Genomic DNA, 23732 nt, shown 5'->3' on the forward strand with positions numbered 1-23732 from the left:
ATACATTCAATTACAGGCACCTATTATAAAAATTCATAGAAAATACATATCAATTTTAAGATATTAATAATTTAGTCCTTTTGTTCAAAATTAACAAAAATCACTTTATAAAATAGTCTTTGAACAGTTCATAGCTTCCAAATCTACCATTTTCTATCAAGAACATCTAAGATTCATTAATGGTAAGTTTTAAAATCTTTAACAATTTTGAAAACGGAGATATGAGTTAGCTAGACGTAATTGCAATGATATAAAAAATATAATAATTACAAGAAACGAGATTGAAATCACTTACCAATTTAGGGATTTAATCATCAATGTGACCAAGGGTTTTCTCCTCTCTTACATTCGGCTTTTCATAAGAAAAAGATGAAGAGCATGTTTGTTTTCTTTTTAAATTTAACTTATATAGTATGATTAACTTATTAATTAATCATAATTAGTTTTTACAAATCATTAATCCATTAACATTAATCTTAATTAACACTTTTGGGGATGATAGTTGGCTATTACCACCGTTTGACAATTTACTAATGGTCTAAGTACTCATTCGGTCCTCCAATTAATTAAGATTCCATAGTGATTAACTTCTACCACTTTTACAATTTAGTCCTTGTACTGAAATTAACCATCCAATCACTAAAATATTTAGACCAAACTTTAATTCACCTATATAGTATTAAATATTTACGGCCTCGATTTACAGAAACGAGGTTTCGATACCATATTTTTCAAAACCACTTGACTTTTAGGTCGAACCACTTTTACTTAACTAATTATCCAATTACATAAAAATTAACAAATAAAAATTTACTATATCATAATACTTGACTCGTAAATATTAAATAATAATATTTACAGACCCATTCATCGGAATTATGGTCAAAAAACCACTATTTTTGATACCACTAAAAAATGAGCTATTACAATCATGCTTTGAGAGTCATTCAGAAGAGGTAAATTACTTGCACAATAAGGGTGGAAACCCCTAGTCAAACACTTATAACCCTGGCTGAAAAGATCACGCAAACCTAAAGTGGGGAGGTAACCAAGGAGGTGTAAACCCAGTGCAATATCGGACGAATCTGCCGTTCCAACCTCCACACTTACAAAGATCTTAGGAAAAACCTATGGGGAACGACCATATTGTATGTGGTCAAAGGCTTGACAAACTAGAAGGGGAGATGCAAACATGAAAATGGAGATTCAGGAAAAAATGGGCAAGAAGATGGAAATAATGAGTAACATTTAATGGAAAAGTGATACTGGAATTCCGAGCAATACGGAAAATAATCCTCAAAAGGATGAAAAGGAGGATGTGAATGCCATCGCTTTACGATCAGGTAAGATACTTGATAACCGTGATGCTCCCATCCAAAAAGATGAGGATGTGTAAAAGCATATCGATGAACCTTTGAATGAAACTAAGCCTGAAGAGCTGATTGAGGACATAGTCAAACTGATAGTTGAGTCAAAAAATACATAAAACCCCAATCTGATAATTTTGAAAATACCATTCCTGTCAAGACTAGAGGACAAACAAAGAAGGGATGAAATAGACTTCGTAAGTTTTCTTAACTTACTTAAGCCGCTTAATGTTAATTTGCCACTCTTAGAATTAATTGATAAAATACCCAAATATTCCTAGTGTTTGAAAAAAATTATGTCGAGACATAAAAAGATGAAAAAGGGTGAGCAAATTAACATAGACGCCTATTGTAGTTATATTATTGCTAAAAAGATACCCCCAAAATTAAAAGATCCGGGTAGCTTTACAATCCCAGTAGAGATAGGAGATAAATATTTTAGTAAGACCCTTTGTGATTTAGGGGCTATTATTAATTTAATGCCCCTATCAACCTACATGAAACTCAGATTAGAGGAGTTGAAAAACACATTGATAACACTACAGTTGGCTGATAGGTCCTTAGTACGCCCAAAAGGTGTACTTGAGGACATGTTGGTTAAAGTAATGAATTTTAAAATCTCAATCAACTTTGTAGCCGTTGACTTTGAAGAGAATCAAGAGATCCCCATACTGTTGGGTAGGCTATTTTTTGCCACAACTAGATCAAGCATCGATTTTGAAAAAAATGAGTTAATTATGAAAATCAATGATGAAATAGATGTATTCAAATGCAGTCGTGATTCCCAAGATGAGGGATTAGAAAAAAAATTAAAGGAAAATTGCTTTACATTATACTGTATCATCACTGACAACCTTAATCAAAGGTATTTTTGTAGTTTCATGTGTGCAAGAATGTACGGTTCAAAGGAGCGCGATAAATGGAAATATCCAGGATGGAAAGGTATCTGTTGGACGGATCACGATGATCGACAGAGAAATAAAAAGCCAATGACAAAAATTAACGGGTTACTAGACGAATCTGGTAGCCACACCTAAAATTGAGCGTCAAACGTTATTAATTTTGTAAATATTGTAAAATGGTGTATGTTTTAAATTTTAGAACTTTTTAACTTTTGATCATTAACTTTGTTAGGGTAGGAATAATGTTCATTAGTAGCTAAAGTGGCCTTAGGAGTTATTTGAAGTGATTAGTCATAAACCAAGGAGTTTGACATGACCTGAAAGGATAAATTTTGAACTTTCCAGTATGTGTCACGACATAGACTCTTTTGTGTTGCGACACAGAACTCCAAACTTAAAAGAATCTGAAAATTCCAAGTTGTGCTTGTCTCGCGACACAGACTTTGAAGCAAAAATTCAAAAAAATTCAAGACCCGTTGCGTGATACGCATGGGCTATACCGTGACACATGATTTTTTGTAATTTAGTGTAGCAGATTGAATTAGTTTTCATATTTATGGAGCTTGAATACGTGCATTTTCATTCGGTTTTAGTTCGTTTTCTTATTTTAGTTTAAATTCAATAAAAAGTGTAGTTTGAGTATTTTATTGACCTTAGGGGCCAAATGAGGCCAAAAGGTAAGCTAACAAACTTAGTGAGTGTGTAGGAAACCATTCAAAAGCATATGAACTTAAGGCTGGTCGTTGTGTTGCAACACGAGAAGTTTAATATCGTAACATAAGGAGCATAATACAAGAATTACCATACTGCCTTTGGTGTCGTGACATAGCCATGGGATGTCACGACACACTATGTCACGACACACCCCTAAAGCAACCCCTGAACCAGAGTATACCGTCTTTGATGTCACGGCAAAAACACTAGGAATTGTGACATCGGCCATGTACGGGAAACAACTATGAGCTAGGGGCGTTTTGGTTCGCACAATGGGAATTTAACGCGAAAACGCCAACTAACCTAGTGTTGAGGACAACCTAATTCTATAAATAGGCTTAGTTAGCACTTGTTTAAGGACAACTTTTAATATTATAAGTTTTTCTCTATAATTGTAGTTTTAGTTTTTCTTTCTTTTAGGATTTAGGTTATTTTTAGTTCTTTTTTGTTCTTGTTCTTTAGGGAACTTGCTTTGTAAACGCGATCAAACATTTGAGGATTACTGCACTTCATCAATCGAATGCAAACAGGATTCTCTAAACTCTATTCTTGATTTAGTCTTTATGCATATCTTTATTATCAAGTTTATTATATTTATGGATTCCATGAGGAACTAATCCTCTTACGGGGGATTAAAGAGTGGAGGTGTGATTGACTAATTGTTATGTAGGGTTTTCTTAGCGGATCAGCTGTTTGGGAGAGGAAGAACTTAAACCCTAAGCTTGACTACCCTAGGAAGTCATTTAGGTGGGAATTAACCCAAAATTGATATGGCCTATCCGTGAACACCTTAACCCCGAACCAGTTTGGACTGTGAGATCAAGAGATAAGTAGTTCTTGTCGACTCATTAGTTTAATGGAAGATCGAGAGATCCTGCTAGGGTAACGATTAGATGATTGAATAGAAACCTGAAATAGAAATTGGCTACAATCAACAAAGCGAGCTAATCACCCATGCCTACATTTGATTAAGTTTAGAAATTAGTTTTCAGAAATCTATTTTATTTAAGCAATTTTGATTAATTATTTATAAAAACCCAAAAACCCTTCTTTATGTTTCGTCGTAATATAATTTATTTAGATTACTAATTAATTCTATTTGTATTTAGGTTAACTTTAATTTAGTACTCGCCTCCCTGGGTATGATCCTTGGAGTACTCACCTATTTTGTTGGAAAAAAATATTACAACTTGACCCATATACTTGTGGACACCGCTTCAGTTCCACATTTTTAGTTGTAGTATTCACACTCTGGACGTTAGTACGTCTGGAGGTGGTCAACACGATACTTTGAACCAACAATCTAGAAAATTAGGGTTGTGTGTCGTGACACACACCCCTTTTTTGCGACACGATATCGTTTTTTTGCAACTTTTAGCCAATTTCGATGCTGGGCCTGTTGGATTTCCTACTTAAACCAGACGGTTTCTATCCTAAAAGTCACTTTCAGAACACCCTAACAGATCCTAGAGCCACTACTTCTCCCTCATTGATCCTTTGCTTGAAGGTTTCACATCTAAGCATCTGATTTTCGTCGATAACTCCTCTTTTCTTTACTTGTTTGTTCGTTTTCATTGGTTCTTCTTCTCTTTTTTCTAGAACAAGCATCCCATTTAGCAAGAAGAAACAACCCAACGCAAAACAAGGTTAGACGTTTCGATTTTATTCTCTATTACTTGTTTGGGTACTTTATTATTTATTGTACTTGATTAAATTTGTTCAATGGTACCCTGAAAAGCAAGGCATACCGAAGAGGCATCAATGTATTTTGACACCATATTTTGGAAGTGGAACAATATTATTTACAAATGAATGGTCACACATTTATTGTAGAATGGGGTTTCGATCCCTCATTAACTAAATATGATACCATTTTAGAGTTCGTGGGTTTTTACCATCGGTATAAATTTTGCTCGACCCCAAACGAATCGACGGTCAACATAATAGTTTATGAGTTTTACTCCTTCCTAAAGGATCGAGAAATTCGTAAACTCTCAAGTGATAACCTTAATTATGTAATAGTTTGGGGTAAACAAGTACTGGTTACACCCCGAGAAATTTCCTTATACTATGATGCTTCGTATTGTGGCTTCAATTTTTTAGAGTCTTTCGATTTAAACAAGTATAGAGGCGTTGATATGGACACAATTTTGAGATATTTGACATAGAGGCATGGCGAGTGGACTCTCCAAGCCAGTACCAATATTCTTGTTAAGTTCAATTAGGCCATAAAATTTTCAATGGACAAGATGTGGATACAATTCATTTGCACCAGCATCTACCCTAATCAGAGCATGTCTCACGTCATACCTTTAGAGTGATTTTACTTGGTTCTATATTGAAGAAAAGGCAGGTCTGTATGGGACATTTGAGATACCAGTCAATGCTCACCTGCATTAGTGGTTAGAAGCAGGGAATGTTTTTCCCACACCTAGTGACGACTCTATGCAAATGGGCGAAGGTTCCCATGTCACCTATTGAGCAATTTATAACGTCATCGAAAAGCGTACTCGGTAATAACTTGTATGCTCAATTTTTTGACCTTTAGAAGAAGGTGAAGGAGTGCAACCAAAGGCGAAAGGAAAAGATAGATGCCCTACCGATTTTGAAGAGAAATAGTAAAGCCAAGGAGCCTTTATTGACGGGATTGACAAATTTGTTAGACATGGAGTAGGAGATGGCCCATTGGGCATTGACTACATACACAGATTTGGAACGCGTGTTCCAAATACACCGCCTAGCAAATATGCACCATTTCCACCATCCGACGAGATCGAGGGGAGGAAGATGAGGCCAATAATGATGACAACGATAAGGGAAGTGATGATGATGATGCCTCTTTCTCGACATACGACTTTAATCAAGTGTTCTAATCGAGACTACCATCGACACAAGGAGTCATATTCTATAGTCTAGGATAATAAAGCTCAACTCAATATTTGGGTAGTAGGGCTACAAAAACAACTGCGACCATGATTGAGGCAAGGAAAAGGTGATGGATGAGTGGGAGATTGATTCCAACTAATTATGAACAAATTTTAAATTTTGGGGCATTGTAAATATTTATTACTTGGATGATTTTTATTATTTTTGTTTACTTAGATTTTATCTTTAACTGTTTTAATGAAAAAAATGTTTCTTTTTTGTGTAGGAACTCCGTATTTTTTACGGCACAACACGTTTGAGATAAACCGGCAAGGAGGGGACAGCCTGACAACACTTGGGGCATTTTCAAGCCAAAATGGGTAATCTCATTCCTTAATCATATTTGGTGCACATTAGAGACAATGTGTCAAATAAAGTGTGGGGGGTTTTGTTTTTGAATTGTTAAATAAATTGATTTGGTTTAGTGGTTAAGTGTTGTGTTTGTGTGTGAGATGTCTTGTGTTCAAATCCATTCCCTTAAATTTTTGTTATTTTTATTCCAACCCCTATCTGTGAATATCTGGCTTTTATATTATTTTTATCCAACCATTGATTAGAATGAGCCTGTTGGTTCAGTGGTAAAGTTTCAACTTACTTAGAGGTCCTGTGTTCAAATCTCGTGTGTGCAAAACAGAAATATTTTTGCTATTTCTTGTCTCTGCCGCTCATGAGGTAGAAGTTGGGTTGAATTTGAATTCAGGAGAATCTTATAGGTAGTTGGTAATGGGATTTAGTGGGATTTTATTTTGAAATTATCCCTAAAAATTTCCCAAAATCTCTATCACGGTCCAATCCCACACTTTCTTTCCCTTACCTTATCATTCCAAGTTTTTTCCCCCTCTTTCTCTCACACATTTCTTTCTTCTTTTCTTGTTCTTTCCTTTTTGGTTTTCTAGTTTTCTCTTTTTGGCCATCGTTTTTGTTTTTTACCGCCTTTTGTCGATTATTTGCATGATGTTTTAGTAGATTTGATCGTAATTAAATCTTAGTTTAAGCATCGTTGTTTTTATTTGATGGTTTTTGTAGTTTTTCCTTGTGCTCGTTGACATTTTTGTGTGCTATGAACTTCATTCGTTAATCGTGTTGATTTCTGGGTGAAAATCATGAGACGTCAGATCCTCTGACGAATTAGTTTCTGTTGGAAGTTGCGGTTTCTTTAAGGGTAAGAGATCAAAAGACAATTTGGGTTGTTTTGGTTATTAGGGCGATTGCCCTATAGTTTTGATTAAAATTTTAGAGAGGCAAGGGTTGTTTTTCGTATCTGTTTTCTAATTCAGTTAAATTGGATGTCATTTTGGGTTCTGAAATTACTGCTGTTACATTGGTATCAAAAAATGACCAGGTGTGTGTTGGTGTAATTTCTAAAAACGTGACAGTATGCTCTGATATGTATAGAATGTATGATATATATGCATCTGTAATATGATTAGTGTTTGCATGTGCATTAGGGTGGGATAATGATATGATGGAGGAAGTGTTGGCAGTTTAATGATATGCCTTTTCTGGTGGTTTAAACCACATATCTATTCTGGTGGCTTGACCACACTTATCTGATTTTGGCAGATTACCGAACTATATTTGGTAGCTTGACTGTACTATTTTGAAAGTGATATTCGCTCACTTATAGGTGTGTGGGGTTGGATGAGTATTTATTAACCTAATTGGTGTGTAGGGATGGATGGAGATGGTGTGTAGTGGATGGGGGTGGATTCGTATCAATATCAGTATATGCATCTTTATTAGTATCTGTATCTGTATTTGTATTTGTATTTGTATCTATATCTGTAACTCATCTGTATTCGTATTTGTTACTGTTATTGTATCTGTGCTGTTTGTATAGGTTGAGTTACACATTGAGCTTGTTAGCTCACCCTTTACTTTTATCCTCTCAGGTAATCAACAAACCTAGGATCGACGACGTGCGGGAGCTCGGGTTGGATTCTCTAAAAAATGGTTATTTAAAGACTTTGTGGTTATTATGGACTTTTTGAACTATAAATTATTTTGGGACTTTATTTTCTATTTTTGATTTGCTTTAACGGATTTAGCAACTGCTATATTTTTAAACTGCAAAATTATTTATTTTATAAACCAACCCATAGTTTTCAATATTTTTATAACTTAGAAAATTTCAGCTGCAAAACGAGGTGATCACTCAAGTGCTTTTCTGTAATAAAATAAATAGTTTTAATGAGTATTTTCCTAAAATCTGGAAAGTGATTTAACAAAGTTAACATTGTTCTATTACACGATTTCGAATTAAAAATCTTGTTTTAGAACAAACTTATGGAATTCCTCAAGATTCGACCATAACGTCTAGGCTGGGTGTGGGGTGTTACAGGTGACATAGAATTTTTTTAAAATTTATGCTTATTTTCGTTAGATTTATTAGTTTGTGTTAGTTAAAATTTTTTATGGTGTGTTTTGTTTGTGCTCGAGCTTGTAGAAATACAAGTGATTGGTTAGGAGCATGTAAATAGGATTACGTGAATAAACTGTAAATTTAGTTCTATATTAATTGATTCTAGGTTATTTTAGACTAATTAGTTCACTTCATTACACTATAAAAAGGTTAAAGTGTATGAAGCATACCTATGATAAATGAATACACAAAAGGCATGCATGTGAATTGAATTATAGGTTGTAAAAATTGATAAACTCAGTTAATTGAATCCATGTATTGAAACACCTAGGGATGACCCAAGACATTGTTTGGTAGACATATTAGAGCAAAAAAGCTAACTCGATATGTTAATTCTCTAGTACCTTATTTTAAGCGTAACTCTATTTTCTTGATGAACCGTAATTGAAACCATGAGCCTATTTTAGATTATCTTGGTCCTTTTTTTCTTGGTCCCAACATGAACTTAGACGTCAGACCATTGGTATTGAGGGTTAGGAAGATACATAACGGTGGTTTCAAAATAAAAAATAGAAAAGTTAAGAGTGAACCTAGGAACGATATGGTATAATGAGCATAAGATTCTTCCAAGCTTGTGCCTAAGTAAAAAAATCAATTGAAAGAAAAGCTTTGTGAAGGCTAAAATACAAAGTGAGAAAACCTTGAATGTATAAAAGCAAAATGAGTACAAAGAAAAAGAAAAGGTGTAAAAAGAAAAAAAACAGAAAAATAAAATATATACTGGTTTTTTTTTTGCACAAAAGACTTGCTAAGATGATTGTACTCACAAATACTATATTTTACCTTAGGAAATTTAGAGAAAAGGAAGGTGAGAGAAGTGAATATAAGGTGGTGAACTTAATTAGGACATTGGGGGAGTATTGGGAACAATATAATGTACCAAATTATTTTCGTGCTTAACTCGTTTTGTTGTGTTGATTATTGAAATCTGAACCAACATAAGCCGCAAAACGTTTCAAGTCGAAAAGTCTTATGTGACCTAGGTGATACATTGCATGGATTTGACTTGTATATAATCAAGGGTGTTTACATCCACGCAATCAACATTTAGTGTAATTAAGGCTTGTATTTGACCTAATTAAGTAATCAACCATGCCTATAAATAGGAGGCTTATGCTCAATTAGAGAGAAGAGGCTTGGAGGCCACAAATTAGGTTTTAACTAGTAGATTTAGAATTAATTAGGTTTTTAATTTAGTTTTTAATTTAGTTTTAAATAGTTTATTTTTTTGTTATTCGACTTGGATTTGATTTGAGCCTAAGACTTTTTTATTAAGTATTTTTTCAATTTTCACTCACTTTTAGCTCGTGATATGTCGTAATTTGGTGCAATAGATTAAACTAGTTTTTATATGTAAGGAACTTTAATACAAGCATTTTTGTTATGTTTTTAATTCAGTTTCTTTTGTTTTGATTACATTAAATAAAATGTGCATCGGGTCTTTTATTAACCTTAAAGGCCGAATAAGGCCTAAGGGAGTGCTAACGTACTTTGTGAGTTTGCAGGAGACCATTAGAGGGCATTTCGGGTCAATAATGGATGCTATGTCGCAACATGGGGGATCCAATGTCACAACATAGAGAGAAGAATGGAGAAAGTGTAAAACTACCTTCTATGTCAAGATATAGGCTGAGGGTGTCGCGACATACCCATAAAGATGATTACAGAGGAACATGCTAGTTGCTATGTCGTGACACAAGTACTGGTCTGTCACGACATTGACTCTATGACGAGAATAAAACACGAAGCACGGGCGTTTTGGTTTGCACAATTGAACTTTAAGCTCGGAAGCATCAACTAACCTAGGGTTAAGGACCACGGCCACTTGAAGATTATAAATAAGTCCCTTTAGCACATGTAAAAGACATCTAAGTTTTAACCTAGTTTTCTTCCATTAAATTTAGTATTGTTTTCTTTCCTTCTTAGGTTTTCTTGGTTTTAGTTATTTTCTTTCTTTAAGAGATCTAATTGTAAAGGAGATCAACTTCTGTAGATTCGTGCTTATTATCAATATCAATCAGGCTTTTCTTAAACTCTCTATTTCAGTCCATTCCCTATGATTAATTATTCCATTTATTACATGTTATTTATGAAAGCCATGAGGAACTTATACTTTAATAGAGGATTAGCGAGTGGAAGCATGATCTGTTAACTATTTTGTAGGGTTATTCAACGAAGCAATTGTTTGAGAAAGGAATAACGTGAAACAAACCCTAGGCCTGACAACCTTTGGAAGTCATCAAGGTGGGAATTAACCCAAAAATTGGTATTGCCCATTCGTGAAAACCTTAACCCCTAACAAGTCTGGACTGGGAGATCGGAAGATAAGTAGTTCTTGCTGACTCGTTATGTTAGTGGAAGATCGGAAGATCTTACTACGGTAGTGACTAGTTGATTGATGAAGAACTTGAGATGACAGTTGATTAAGATTGTGGCAGCAAGCTAATCACCCATATTTAGATTTGTTCTTTTAGTGTTTAGGTTAGAATTGATCAAGCACTTACCTCCCTTGGGTATGATACTCGGAGTACTCACCTAATTCGTTGTAAAACTATATTACAACTCGACCCGTATACTTGCAGATACCGCCTCATCATTTTATATCTTATTGCAGTATTCACACTCTGGACGTTAGTACGTCTGGAGGCGGTCAAGTTGGTGGCATCGTTGCTGGGGAGGCAATATCACTCGGTTAATTGGAATTTTTGCATTATAAATGAGTAATTAAGAAATTTGTAGTTATATATACTTTTTTTTTCCATTTATTGCTACTAACTTCCTTTTTCTGGGTTTAGTGTATGACTTGTAGTAGGGGCACACAAATTGTAGTAGCCACAACAATTTGATTTAGAGAAAATAATTCAAAGGAATCGTTAACAGCAACAACAACAGTAGCAATAGTAGATGCAAGAACAACCACCACCCGTTGCGGGTAATGTCCTACGTGACAGTCCATTGTTCGACGACGCTGACGATAACGCCCTGGGAGACCCACCAGCACCACAACTACCCGCAAATGTGCATATAGCTCAAAATGAGAGAACACTGACGGACTATGCCCTACCAACTCTAGACATGGTTCAAAAAAGTATAGCACGATTGACGATTGTAGCTAATAATTTCGAGATCAAATCGACAATGATACAAATGAACCAAAATAATTTGCAATTTAGGGGCACTATTGTAATACCCCCTACTCGTATTAGTCGCCGGAATAGGGTACGAGGCATTACCAAATTTTACCAAATTAATTTTCTATTATTACGAGTTAAATACTATTAATTTATCAAAACATGTCATGACGTCCCTTAGATAGGCCTCTGAAGCCCAAAACATACATCGGGACCAAACCGAGATTAAATCAAAACTAGAAGAAAGTTTTCGCAAAATCTCAAAGTTTTTTTTATGAACTCGATATAACCCTTTTATAAATATCTAACCTTCCCTGCAATTTTAAACCGAGACCAATCCAAACCAACCAATCCATTTCAACATATTTTCAAGATAGATTCAAACATATCCATAAGATAACCTCATCACATACCAAAACCAAGATTTGTTAGCCATACCAATGGCTAAGCTTACATTCATTTCACATTAACATTTAATTTATTAGCTTACACATGCCATTGATTTCCAAAATAAAGTTTCCTTTTATACAGAAATCTTGAGGTTGATAGTGTGATACGTCTCCGACAGAATCCGACCTCCGAGCTCTTAACACTACAAAATAGGGGAAAAAGAAACAGGGTAAGCACTTTGTGCTTAGTAAGCTCAGGTAACAAGAATTATACTTACCTAATATTTTCAATACAATGCAATAAACATTCATACATCCATTCAATGTATTATTCCCCTAACATGCACAAACTCAACATTCAAGTTAGTTCAATAATTTTCATGTACCAATAATATATACCATGATTGATGAGCTCATCAATACCATGATTTCTATTCCCTTGTTATTTTTCCATATTTATCCCATTGAACTTCTCGAAATTTCGATGAATTTTCAGGGGTACACTTTAGTGTACAAATCCGGGTCTGTCAATTCATATTATGTGCGTACATTTCCATTTCAGAGAGCACAGTCCCGCGAACCTCATCCTTACAGCGGGATTACTAGACCAGGCTAAATCCCCTGTAATATAAACTCATAGAGTATTGTCGGGATTACCAGACCAGGCTAAATCCACTGCAATGACAATTACTCTAATGAGTTTGGATCTAAATTACCATTCCAGGCTAAATTCAGACCCTAATTTGGATTACCTTTCTGGGCTGAATCCATTTTCCATATATTCTTCGGGAGGGCTATATCAGGATAGGATCACCCATCTGGGTTAGATCCTTTTTACTGTCAATTCCTTTTTTAGAGATCCATCGAATTTTCCTTTCATTCAACTGAGATTTGTTTTCTCTTTTCATCAAGAATATCAATACTTCATCAATTACCATACAATAAACATCCAAATCATATTCACATATATTTCAAGCATTTAAGAATATAATTCAAGTTACACGAACTTACCTCGATACTAGTTCGTATACAAAAATCTACTAATCCCGAACTTTTTCTTTTCCTCGATCTAGCTTCGTATTCAAATTTTCTGGATTTAAATAAATAAATTTAATCATTAATTTAATACATTTGATGTTCATATGTCACATTCTCTATAATTCCATTATTATTTATAGTTCTTTCAGAGCTGTCTCCTTGAGTTATAATTACTAAATTATTTATATCTTAAGGTACGGAACTCCAAATTAGTATTTGCTAATTTTTCTCAAAACTAGACTCACATATCTTTTTACCATAGAATTTTCAGAACTTTTGGTTTAGCCAATAAGTACACCTAATTCTTTAATGTCATCCACGTTCGGCTATCTGACATTTTTTACCCTTCTTCACTAAAAGCTTATTTTCTCCCAGTACAAGATCCGGATGATGTTCTTGTTTATTTTTTTCAAAAATAGACTCATTAAGGATTTTAAACATATAAATTATAACCCATAATTATTTTTATAAAATTTTTAATTATTTTCACAAGTCAGAACAGGGGATTCTGGAATCATTTTGATCCTGTCTCACAAAATTTATTATATCTCATAATTTACAATTCCATTGATTACACCGTTTCTTCTATGAGAAACTAGACTTAATAATATTTAATTCTATATTTTTTTGATCCTCTAATTCAATTTCCACATATTATGGTGATTTTTCAAAGTTAACCTACTGCTACTGTCCAAAACTGTTTTAGTGCATGATGTTGATTACCATTTTTCCCTTAAGCTTTGAATAAATGATAATTTCATCCTTGCTCAATTAACCACTCAATTGAGCTGATTTTTATCAATTAACACTATATTCTATCACTTTAAACTACTTTATAACCTTTGGACATCAGAATTTTAGCACTAGACTTTAATTGCAAACTTTTTATCAATTAGGTCCTACAAATCAATTTCTTTTGAAATTATCTAATAAAATTATCTCATAAACAAATTAAAGCTTCAATTTCATGTTATTTAATCATAAACTTATAGCACTCAACCATGGTGACTTTTAATTTCATCTATGAAATCAAAAACTAATGAATTTAGTCATAGGACCTAGTTGTAAAAGTCTTAGAAACACAAAAAGTACAAGAAAAAGGCAAGGATTAACTCACTTGGTGTAAAAATTAGGAAATACCCGCTTGAATGAACCCTTAGGACATTTTTGGCTGATGATAATGAAGAAAATATGAAGAGAATTCTAGATATTCTAATTTGGTCCCATTTTTATTTTAGTAAATTTTGTTATTTTCCCATTTTTCCCTTATTTCACCAGTTCTCCTGATTTTTTAGCTTATGCCACCCAAAATATCTCTTTTTGGGCTTATTTGCAATTTATGTCCCTCCTTATTTAACAATTGAGCTATTTAACCCTTCTAGTAACTTTTACACCCTTTTCAATTTAGTCATTTTCACTTAATTAATTACCCAAACGTAAAAAATTTTCTAACGAAATTTTAATACCATATTGCTAACACTTCATAAATATTTATAAAAATATTTTAACTTAGTTTTACGAGGTCGAGGTCTCGACACTTTGTTTTTACCCAATTTTCTTCAATAATTTCTTTCTTTTTTAACTAACCACTAAATTGGTAAATTTTTTATCGATATTTTCATACGATTTTCCTATCATATCAATATTCATGCAAAAATATTAAAATAAATTTCTCTTTAAATCAAATTTGTGGTTACAAAACCACTGTTCCGATAACCCTGAATTTAGACCATTACAACTCTCCCCCTTTAAGGATTTTCGTCCTCGAAAATCTTACCAGTAAAGAGGTTTGGGTATTGTTTCCTCATTGTCTCCTCTGGTTCCCATGTCGCTTCCTCAATCCCGTGTTTTTGCCATAATACTTTTACCAAATTTATTTTTTTGTTTCTAAGCTCCTTTGTTTCCCGTGCTAATATCTTAACCAGTTCTTCACTGTAAGTCATATCCGGTTGAATGTCCACTTGTCGGAGAAATAACATGTGAAGGATTTGATCGGTACCATCGTAGCATAGACACATGAAAAGCATTATGAATTCTATCGAGTTTCGGTGGTAATGCCAATTGATAAGCGACTGGTCCAATTCTTTCTATGATTTCATATGGCCGGATAAATCTTGGACTCAATTTACCCTTTCGACCGAACTGGAGAACTTTCTTCCAAGGAGACACTTTTAGGATTACCTTATCACCCACATGAAATTCAATCTCTTTTTGTTTAAGATCGGCATATGACTTCTGACAATTGGAAGTTGCTTTTAGACTATCCCGAATCACCTTTACTTTTTCTTCTGTTTCCCGGATCAAATCAACCCCATGTATCTTCTTTTCACCGAGCTCTGTCCAATATAATGGTGTTCTACTTTTTCTACCATACAAAGCTTTATACGGAGCCATTTTAATACTGGACTGATAATTGTTATTGTAAGCAAATTCAATCAAAGGTAGATACCTCTCCCAATTGCCTTCAAACTCTAATATACAACATCGGAGCATATCTTCTAATACCTGAATTACATGCTCAGATTGGCCATCTTTCTGAGGATGAAATGCAGTGCTGAAATGCAACTAAATACCCAAGGCTTCTTGCAATTTGTCCCAGAAACGAGACGTAAATCGGAGATCTCTATCTGATATAATGGAGACAAGCACTCCGTGTAGCCTCTCTATCTCAGATATGTATAATTCAGCCAGTTTATCTAAAGAATAATCCATACATACCGGAATAAAGTGCTTTGAGTTTGTCAATTGGTTAACAATCACCCAAATGACATCTTTCTTCTTCGGAGACAACGGTAACCTAGATGCAAAATCCATAGTGATTCTTTCCCATTTCCATTCTTGTATAGTGATTAGTTGAAGTAACCCCGAAGGTACCTGATGTTCAGCTTTAACCTGCTAACATACCAAACACTTTAATACAAACTCAGAGATATCACGTTTTATACCCAGCCACTAGTACATATTTTTCAGATAGTTATATATTTTATTACTCTCCGGATGTACAAACATAGTACCGCTGTAAGCCTCGTGTAGAATCTTTTATATGAGCTTTGTATTATTCGGTATACAAACTCTACCTCTGAATAATAAAAAACCATCAGAACCAATCTGAAACTCTAAATCAATACCTGACTCACACTGTGCGTGTTTAACCTGTAACTTCTCATCATTCTTCTGAGCTTCACATATTTGCTGTAGAAATTTCAGTTTAGCTCTCAATTCAGCTATGATTGAACCATCATCAGTCAGTGACAACTGGGTATTCATATCTCGTACAGTGAACATAGATTTCTGGCTCAAAGCATTAGCTACAACATTAACCTTAACCGGATGGTAATCAATAACCAAATCATAGTCCTTTATCAGTTCAAGCCACCTGCGCTGTCTCAAATTCAAATATTTCCGTGTCATCAAATATTTCAGGCTTTTATAATCAGTATAAATATGACACTTTTCACCATACAAATAATGCCGCCATATTTTCAATGCAAATACAATAGTAGCTAATTCAAGATCATGTACTGGGTAATTTCTTTCATGTGGCTTAAGTTGTCTTGAAGCATAGGCTATTACTTTGCCTTCTTGCATCAAGACACAACCTAAACCATTTAATGATGCATCACTATAAATAATGAATTCTTTACCTGGTTCAGGCTGTACCAACACAGGTGCTTTCGTCAACAAGTCTTTTAATTGGTCAAAACTCTGCTGGCATTCATCAGTCCACTCGAATTTAACATCTTTTTGTAATAAATGGGTCATCGGAGAAGCTAACGTAGAGAACCCTTGTACAAATCTCCGATAATAACCAGCTAAACCCAAGAAACTTCTAACTTCAAATAAATTCTTCGGTGGACTCCAATTAATAATAGTTGAGATTTTATTCGGGTCTACTCTGATGCCTTCGGCGGATACAATATGTCCAAGGAAACCCACTTCTCGGAGCCAAAATTCACATTTATTGAATTTAGCATAAAGCTTCTTTTCATGCAGAAATTGCAACACTATTCTCAAATGTTTTGTATGCTCATTTTCATCTCGAGAATAAACTAGAGTATCATAAATGAAAACTACTACAAACCTGTCTAAATACAGTTTGAATATCCGGTTCATCAGGTCCATAAATACTGCAGGTGCATTAGTCAGCCCAGACGGCATAACCAGAAACTCATAATGCCCATACTTGGTTCTGAAAGCTGTCTTTGGCACATATGGCTCTTTTACCCGTAGCTGGTAATAGCCCGATCGGAGATCAATCTTTGAGAATACTGTGGCACCTTTCAGCTGATCAAATAAATCATCAATCTGGGGCAACGAGTACTTATTCTTTATAGTTACCTTCTTGAGCTGCCGATAGTCAATACACAATCTCAAAGACCGTCTTTCTTTTTCATAAATAGAACCGGAGCACCCCAAGGTGAGTGACTCGGACGAACAAAACCCCTATCAACAAGTTCCTGTAATTGTGTCTTTAACTCCTTTAATTCTGTAGGAGCCATCTGGTACGGAGTAGAGGTGCTTATGGGTCGGGCTGGGCCCAAAAAAAATTTTAGCCCGCTTCTTAGGCCCGGGCCCGGCTCGGCCCAAAATATGGGCTTGATATTTTTCTCAGGCCTGGCCCGGGGAAAAAATACGAATCCCGAGCCCTGCCCGGTCCATTTTTTTTCTTTTTTTTAGCAATAAGCGAAAAACCATAATATTCATACATTAATCCATCAACATATTTAATTTTATAACAAAATATAAATTGTAAGCTAAATTAAACTTGTCACATGTCTTTAAGTAATACTAATAAAGTCCATTTAGATGCAAAAATGCATAATATATTGAAGAATAGCAATTGTAATTGCAACCTTGAATTTGAAGAACAAAGTGCATGGCTGTCATGTTATCTATAAAAATTATGTTAGAATTGATGTAGTATTACACTCTAAGTTTTGATTCTTAATAAATAATGAACCTGTTGTCCACCATTTACTATTGTTTTTTTAACAACTTTATAGAAAATAAAAGCAAATCGCATAGAGGAAGTAGCAAAAGAAAGAAAGAAATTAACTTGGAAGTACTTCAAGACAAATTAGAGCTTTTGAGCAGAAGAAGAAGCAAGCAAATTCATCCAAAATTGCATTAACTCAAATTAATTTAATAAAAGCCATAAAAGGGATGAAAACAATATTGCAAACAAGATTTGCAGAAATCAAGCATGGTCGCCAGCTCCAAAACTCAATATCAAATTCAAAAGGTGATTAAAAAAGGTCATAAGGTGAACTAGTCCAAATCCTAGTACTTGCACATATCATGATAATGCCGTCGATGCTAAGAATGCCATCGACGCTAAGGATAAAAAGATAAAAAAAAATTGAAATTCTATCCTGTCACCTAAATTTTATAACAAAGTATTTAAACATATTTAATTTTATAGCAATAAGCAACAAACCATAATATTCATACATTAATCCATCAACATATTTAATTTTATAACAAAATATAAATTGTAAGCTAAATTAAATTTTAAACATTTAGAAAGAAAGTATCTTAAAAAGCAACCGAAGAAACATCATCCTTATCGTCCTTTTTGCAACCAATTTCTAACATGAAATAAGAATAAATAATTGGATACTCAAATTGATGAAAAATAATATAAAATTCGAACAATAAAACAAGAATAATAATTACCTGCTGAAAATCCCTTAGCTCGCATCCAATCATCCAAGCAAACAACGGCTTGAACCATTTTTGGCTTAAGTGAACTCCTCAAAGGTGTGATAACTTTCTTACCCATGCTAAAAGCTGATTCGGAAGCTACAGTCGATATTGGAATTGCCAAAAGATCACGAGCCAATAATGAAAGCTCATTGTATCGAACTGAACTTTTGCTCCAATAATCTGAAACATCTATTTGACTATTCAACTCAAGCTCCGGTTCTTCCAAATAAATGTCCAACTGTGACTTTTCACTCCTAGTGCTAAATTCATCTAAATACTGTTTATAATCATCACACTCATTAAAATATCCCCCAAAATCAGCACTATTAACATTGTGTTCATCCAATTCCAAACCAGAATCAACAGGATTTTAATCCGAAACATTAGAACTCCCAGCCAAAGAGGAAGACATGGATTTGGATTTCTTAACATACTCATCAAACAAGAGTCTAAGATTGCTAAGAATGGTCTCAACAAAATCTGAAGCATGAATACCATAGATTTTTTTAAAGCAATACTGCACATAATTCAACTTGTGAGGATCTAAAATTGCAGCTCATGACAATATCAACGAATACTCAGCCCAATACTTATTAAATTTCTCTTGCATTTGCTTAACCATTGGAGTTAAAAATGAATAAGGACCTTTAACTGTATCAAGAAATACCTTGTGAACCTTCCAACCCCTCTAAAATAAAGATTAGCTGTTGGATAATTAGAACCAGAAAAACCATAAGTCACATCATAAAAGACTTTCAAAAATTTGCAAAGAATAGCAACATTTCTCCACTCCTGGTTAGAAAGTGCAAAAATTTGATAATCTTTATCCCGTTGGCCCCAATAATCTAGCACATCTTTATAGTAAAGAGAAGATTCAAGCATCAAATAAGTAGAATTCCATCTCACACACACATTTTGACGCAACTTTTTGGTCACATTCAAATGAAAACTTTTGTCGGCCACATCATAAAATCTTTTCCTACAAATTCCTGACTTTTTTATGTACCTAATCCCATTTCGAATCTTACCAACAACATCATCAGCAAGTTCCAAACCAGCTTTAACTATAAGATTCAATATATGTGCACAATATCTAACTTGAAAAAAAGCACCATAACACAAAATAGCTTGGTTTGCACGAAAACGATTTTTAAGACAAGAAACCATAACATCATTATAAGAAGCATTACCCAAAGTGATGCTAAAAATTTTCTTATCTATACCCCATTGAGATAAACATAAATCAAGTTCATCCGCTATGTTCAAACCATCATAAGGAGGAAATAAAGCTCTAAACCTTATGATTCTCTTTTGTAACTTCCAATATTTGTCAACCCAATGAGCAGTAACGCAAATATATTCATCATTAGTATGCTCCGAATTCCAATTATCAGAAGTTAGACAAATTAAACCAGGTGCTTTAGCCAACTCTTCTTTAACATGATCTCTCTCTTTTGCATAATACATTAGGCCATCCCTAGCAGCTATATGTCTACTTATATTCTTAAAATTAGGACTAGCAATTCTCATCATGTATCTAAATCCCGGTTCTTCAACTTTCCTAAATGAATGCTTGCCACACACAATAAAAGTAGAAATAGCTTGACGACACTCATCAGCATCAAACTTGTAGTTTTTTATAGATGGAACACCTTTTGGTGATGGTTGAATGCCTATGGTGTATTAAGTGATGTCCTTATTAACTTTTTTCAAACAACTATTTAGATGACGTCTTAAATGAGAGGTTCCACTAGAAGACTTAGCAGAGAAGATAGTCTTACAGTGATTACATTGTGCCTTCAATTTGTTTTTGTTCTCGCATTCAAGCTTTGTCATTTCATCCCACACCTTTAAAGTGGTAGACTTTTGACGTTTGAGAGCACTTTCATATTCATTAAACCCATCGTCCACAGGTATAGGAGTGTTCGAACTAGCCATACTCATAAAAATTCAAGTCCTGAAATCCAAAAATAATATTATTTATAACTCGATTATTGAATATATTATATATATTCATGTATTAAAATTAAATAATCTTAAATTTAATCAATGCCATGCGCCTTCAAAATAGCACTACATTTGTAGGTAAATTACAATTTACGACATCTAATCATAAAAATATTGGATTTTAAATTTCATTTTGGGCAATTAATGACATAGTTTTCTAGTATTTTATTAAAAACGACAAGTAATTATTTTAAATTTAAATATTTTTAATGTTTGACAAGTAACACTATAATACATTAGGACATCATGTGTGAATTTCTTTTGGGAGAAAAATACTTCTTAAAACGAAAAATTCAAAAGTTACAAATTTTATAACAATATATTAAAACAATATATTACATTAATAATTAAGGTGTAGTATTTATAACAAAGATATTAAAACAAGATATTACATTAAAAATTAAGGTGCAAGATTTATAATAAAGATATTAAAATAGTATATTTATAACAAGTATATTAAAACATTATATTAAAACAATATATTTATAAAAGTATACTAAAACAGTATATTAAAATAGTATATTTATAAAAAGTATATTAAAATAGTATATTTATAACGGTATATTAAAACCGTATATTTATAACGGTATATTAAAACAAGATATTACAAATTTTATAACAAGATATTACATTAAAATTAATTTTTAATCAAAAATTAACAATATTAATTATTTAGTTAATAACATTATAAAAATATAAGCACCAATTTATGTTAAAAATAAAGTATAGAAACTAAAATTTAATCATTTTGGTAAAATGATATAAAGATTAAAGTTTAGTTGTAAGCATAATAGAGGATAAAATGATATTCGACCATTTTCATATAAAAATAAATACATATTATATAATAGTATAATACTGAACTCATATATTGCATGAGATAATAAACTAGTTATTTAACTATGCTAGCCTTGTGATACAAGATCAAACTTGTCACATGTCTTTAAGTAATACTAAAAAAACACACATCATTTAGGAAAAGTCGCAAAGGTTGATTGTTTCGAAGGAAAGGGTGTGAGATAGTGATAGCAACCTGCCTAGGCCTGCTGTTTTTTCTGCCTCACTAAATAGCTTGTTTCTGCAATAAAAAAAGCAAACACAAAAAAAAAGAGATTAAATGAAGAAACTAAGCTTTTGATCTCAACCTTGCAAATTACATGCTCTATAAAACATAAATCAATTCTCAATCATACTAGAAAGAGAATAGAAAGAGAATAGAAAGAGCCTTCAAAAAGATCTACCATCATTGTCCAAAATTTTAGGTTTATTTGCAAACTGATACAAGGTGGCATATGTTGAGTAACCATATGATTAAGTGAGGAAAACAAAATAAACATAAAGAAGAAATTAAGTGAGGAAAACTCATTTGACTGAACTATTTTAATTTGTTTCATTTGTATAGCTAAGGGAGCCATCAGACATTAAATTTCATTCTTAGTTAAAACTTGAAACAAAGGACTTACCAACAAACACCCATTTGTAAGTAAAACATAAACTTGAAAGAGCATTCAGACTAAGACATATCAGCCGGTATTGTATACAAAATGAAATAGACTCCAAAATTACCACTGTTGAGACCTAAGCAGTCCAAAACACTGAATCTACATTTTCTGTTTCAATATTTCTTTACATTGTATGTAGAAACCCTCTATTCCATTTTTGGTTCCAACATCTTGGGACAACAATTTGGACATCTGTTTAGGACAATATAAGTGCAGTAAATTTGTTGGCATTTTTTACTTAATTCCTCTTGGGTTAGTTTTGTATCAGCAAATGATTCTTGGTTAAAGTAGTAATTCTTTTTACTTAGCTGATGGATTTGCATGGGATGATAGTGGCAGGGGAATAAAGGTTGCAAAGAGTAGAGTTTATGGTGGTGCTTTTATATATATATATATATTAGAATTTTGTATTTTTTGAGTAATTTTTTAACAATTTTATAAATGTTCCATTAGACATTAAAAACTGGGCGTTCAATATTCTTATCAGTTTGTAAACACAATCAAAATCCCCCAGATATGTAAACACAATCAAAATCCCCCTCAAAGATTCAGTGTCTCAAAATCAAAATCAGAAAACCGTTAACAACAAAAATCAAAATCACAATCAAAATCAAAAAGCAAAAAGCAATAAACTACTTCAAATTGGGTTAACAGGAAATAGGGTTAACAACAAACTCACCTTTGAAATTCAAAGGTAGAAGACGTAGAAGGCTAGAAGCACCAGCATCGTTAGAGCGGAGGTGGAGTCGTTGCGGATTGGACACCGGAGGTGGAATGGTGGATCGGTGGAGGTGGGTTTTCAATTTGGGGGAAAAATAGGGAGGAGGGTCGGGTAAATGGGAAATGGGGAGGGGAACTGGGGAGGTGGGAAATATAAATAATGTAATAATAAATTTTAAAAATAAAAAATATATTAATTATATCCGGGCCGGGCCCGAGCTAAAATTTTTTTTCTTGAGGCTCGGCCTATTTTTTAAACGGGCCTTATTTTTTGCCCAAACCCATATTTCGGGCCTATATTTTTACCCGAACCCTCCCATATTTCGAGCGGGCCGTCGGGCCGGGCTGGGCCACCCAACCCATGAGCACCTCTAGTACGAAGCTATGGAAATCAGAGTAGTTCCTCGATCCAAATCTATAAAAAATTCCGCTTCTCTTTCTGGTGGCAACCCTAGTAATTCCTCTGGAAACACATCAAAAAATTCACATACCACTGGCACTGCCTGAATCTTCGACTCAGATACCTTGGTGTCTAATACATAAGCAAGAAAATCATCATACCCCTTTTTGACATTCCTTTGAGCAGTAATAACTGAAATCACATCAGATAATCTCTCTGTCTGATCGGATTTAACCCGGAGCAAGTCACCGTTCTGACATTTTAACAAAATATATTTCTGTCTACAGTTTACTACTACATCATGCTGAGTTAGCCAATCCATACCCAATATCACACCAAACTCATCAAAAGGAAACAACATCAAGTCAGTCGAGAAACAATAACCTCTTACAATCAGCGGACAATTTTTACAAATTTTATCCACTAACACAGACTGGCCCAGGAGGTTCGAGACTTTAACCACAAATTCAGTAGGTTCAACAGATAAATTTTTAACAAATGCAAGTTTA

The 23732-nt window shown here is 33.7% G+C and overlaps 1 long non-coding RNA gene across 1 annotated transcript; it reads right to left on the reverse strand.

Annotated features, from left to right (window-relative positions):
• Positions 1-21396: 21396 nt before the first annotated feature.
• LOC128032456 (uncharacterized) lies at positions 21397-22898 on the reverse strand. The gene is made up of 2 exons (XR_008188622.1): positions 22783-22898; positions 21397-21679 (listed from the first exon to the last, which is right to left on the reverse strand). It is a non-coding gene; the product is annotated as an uncharacterized LOC128032456 (long non-coding RNA).
• Positions 22899-23732: the final 834 nt, after the last annotated feature.

The sequence above is a fragment of the Gossypium raimondii genome, chromosome 9 (assembly GCF_025698545.1).
Source record: "Gossypium raimondii isolate GPD5lz chromosome 9, ASM2569854v1, whole genome shotgun sequence".
Classification (NCBI taxonomy): Eukaryota; Viridiplantae; Streptophyta; class Magnoliopsida; order Malvales; family Malvaceae; genus Gossypium; species Gossypium raimondii.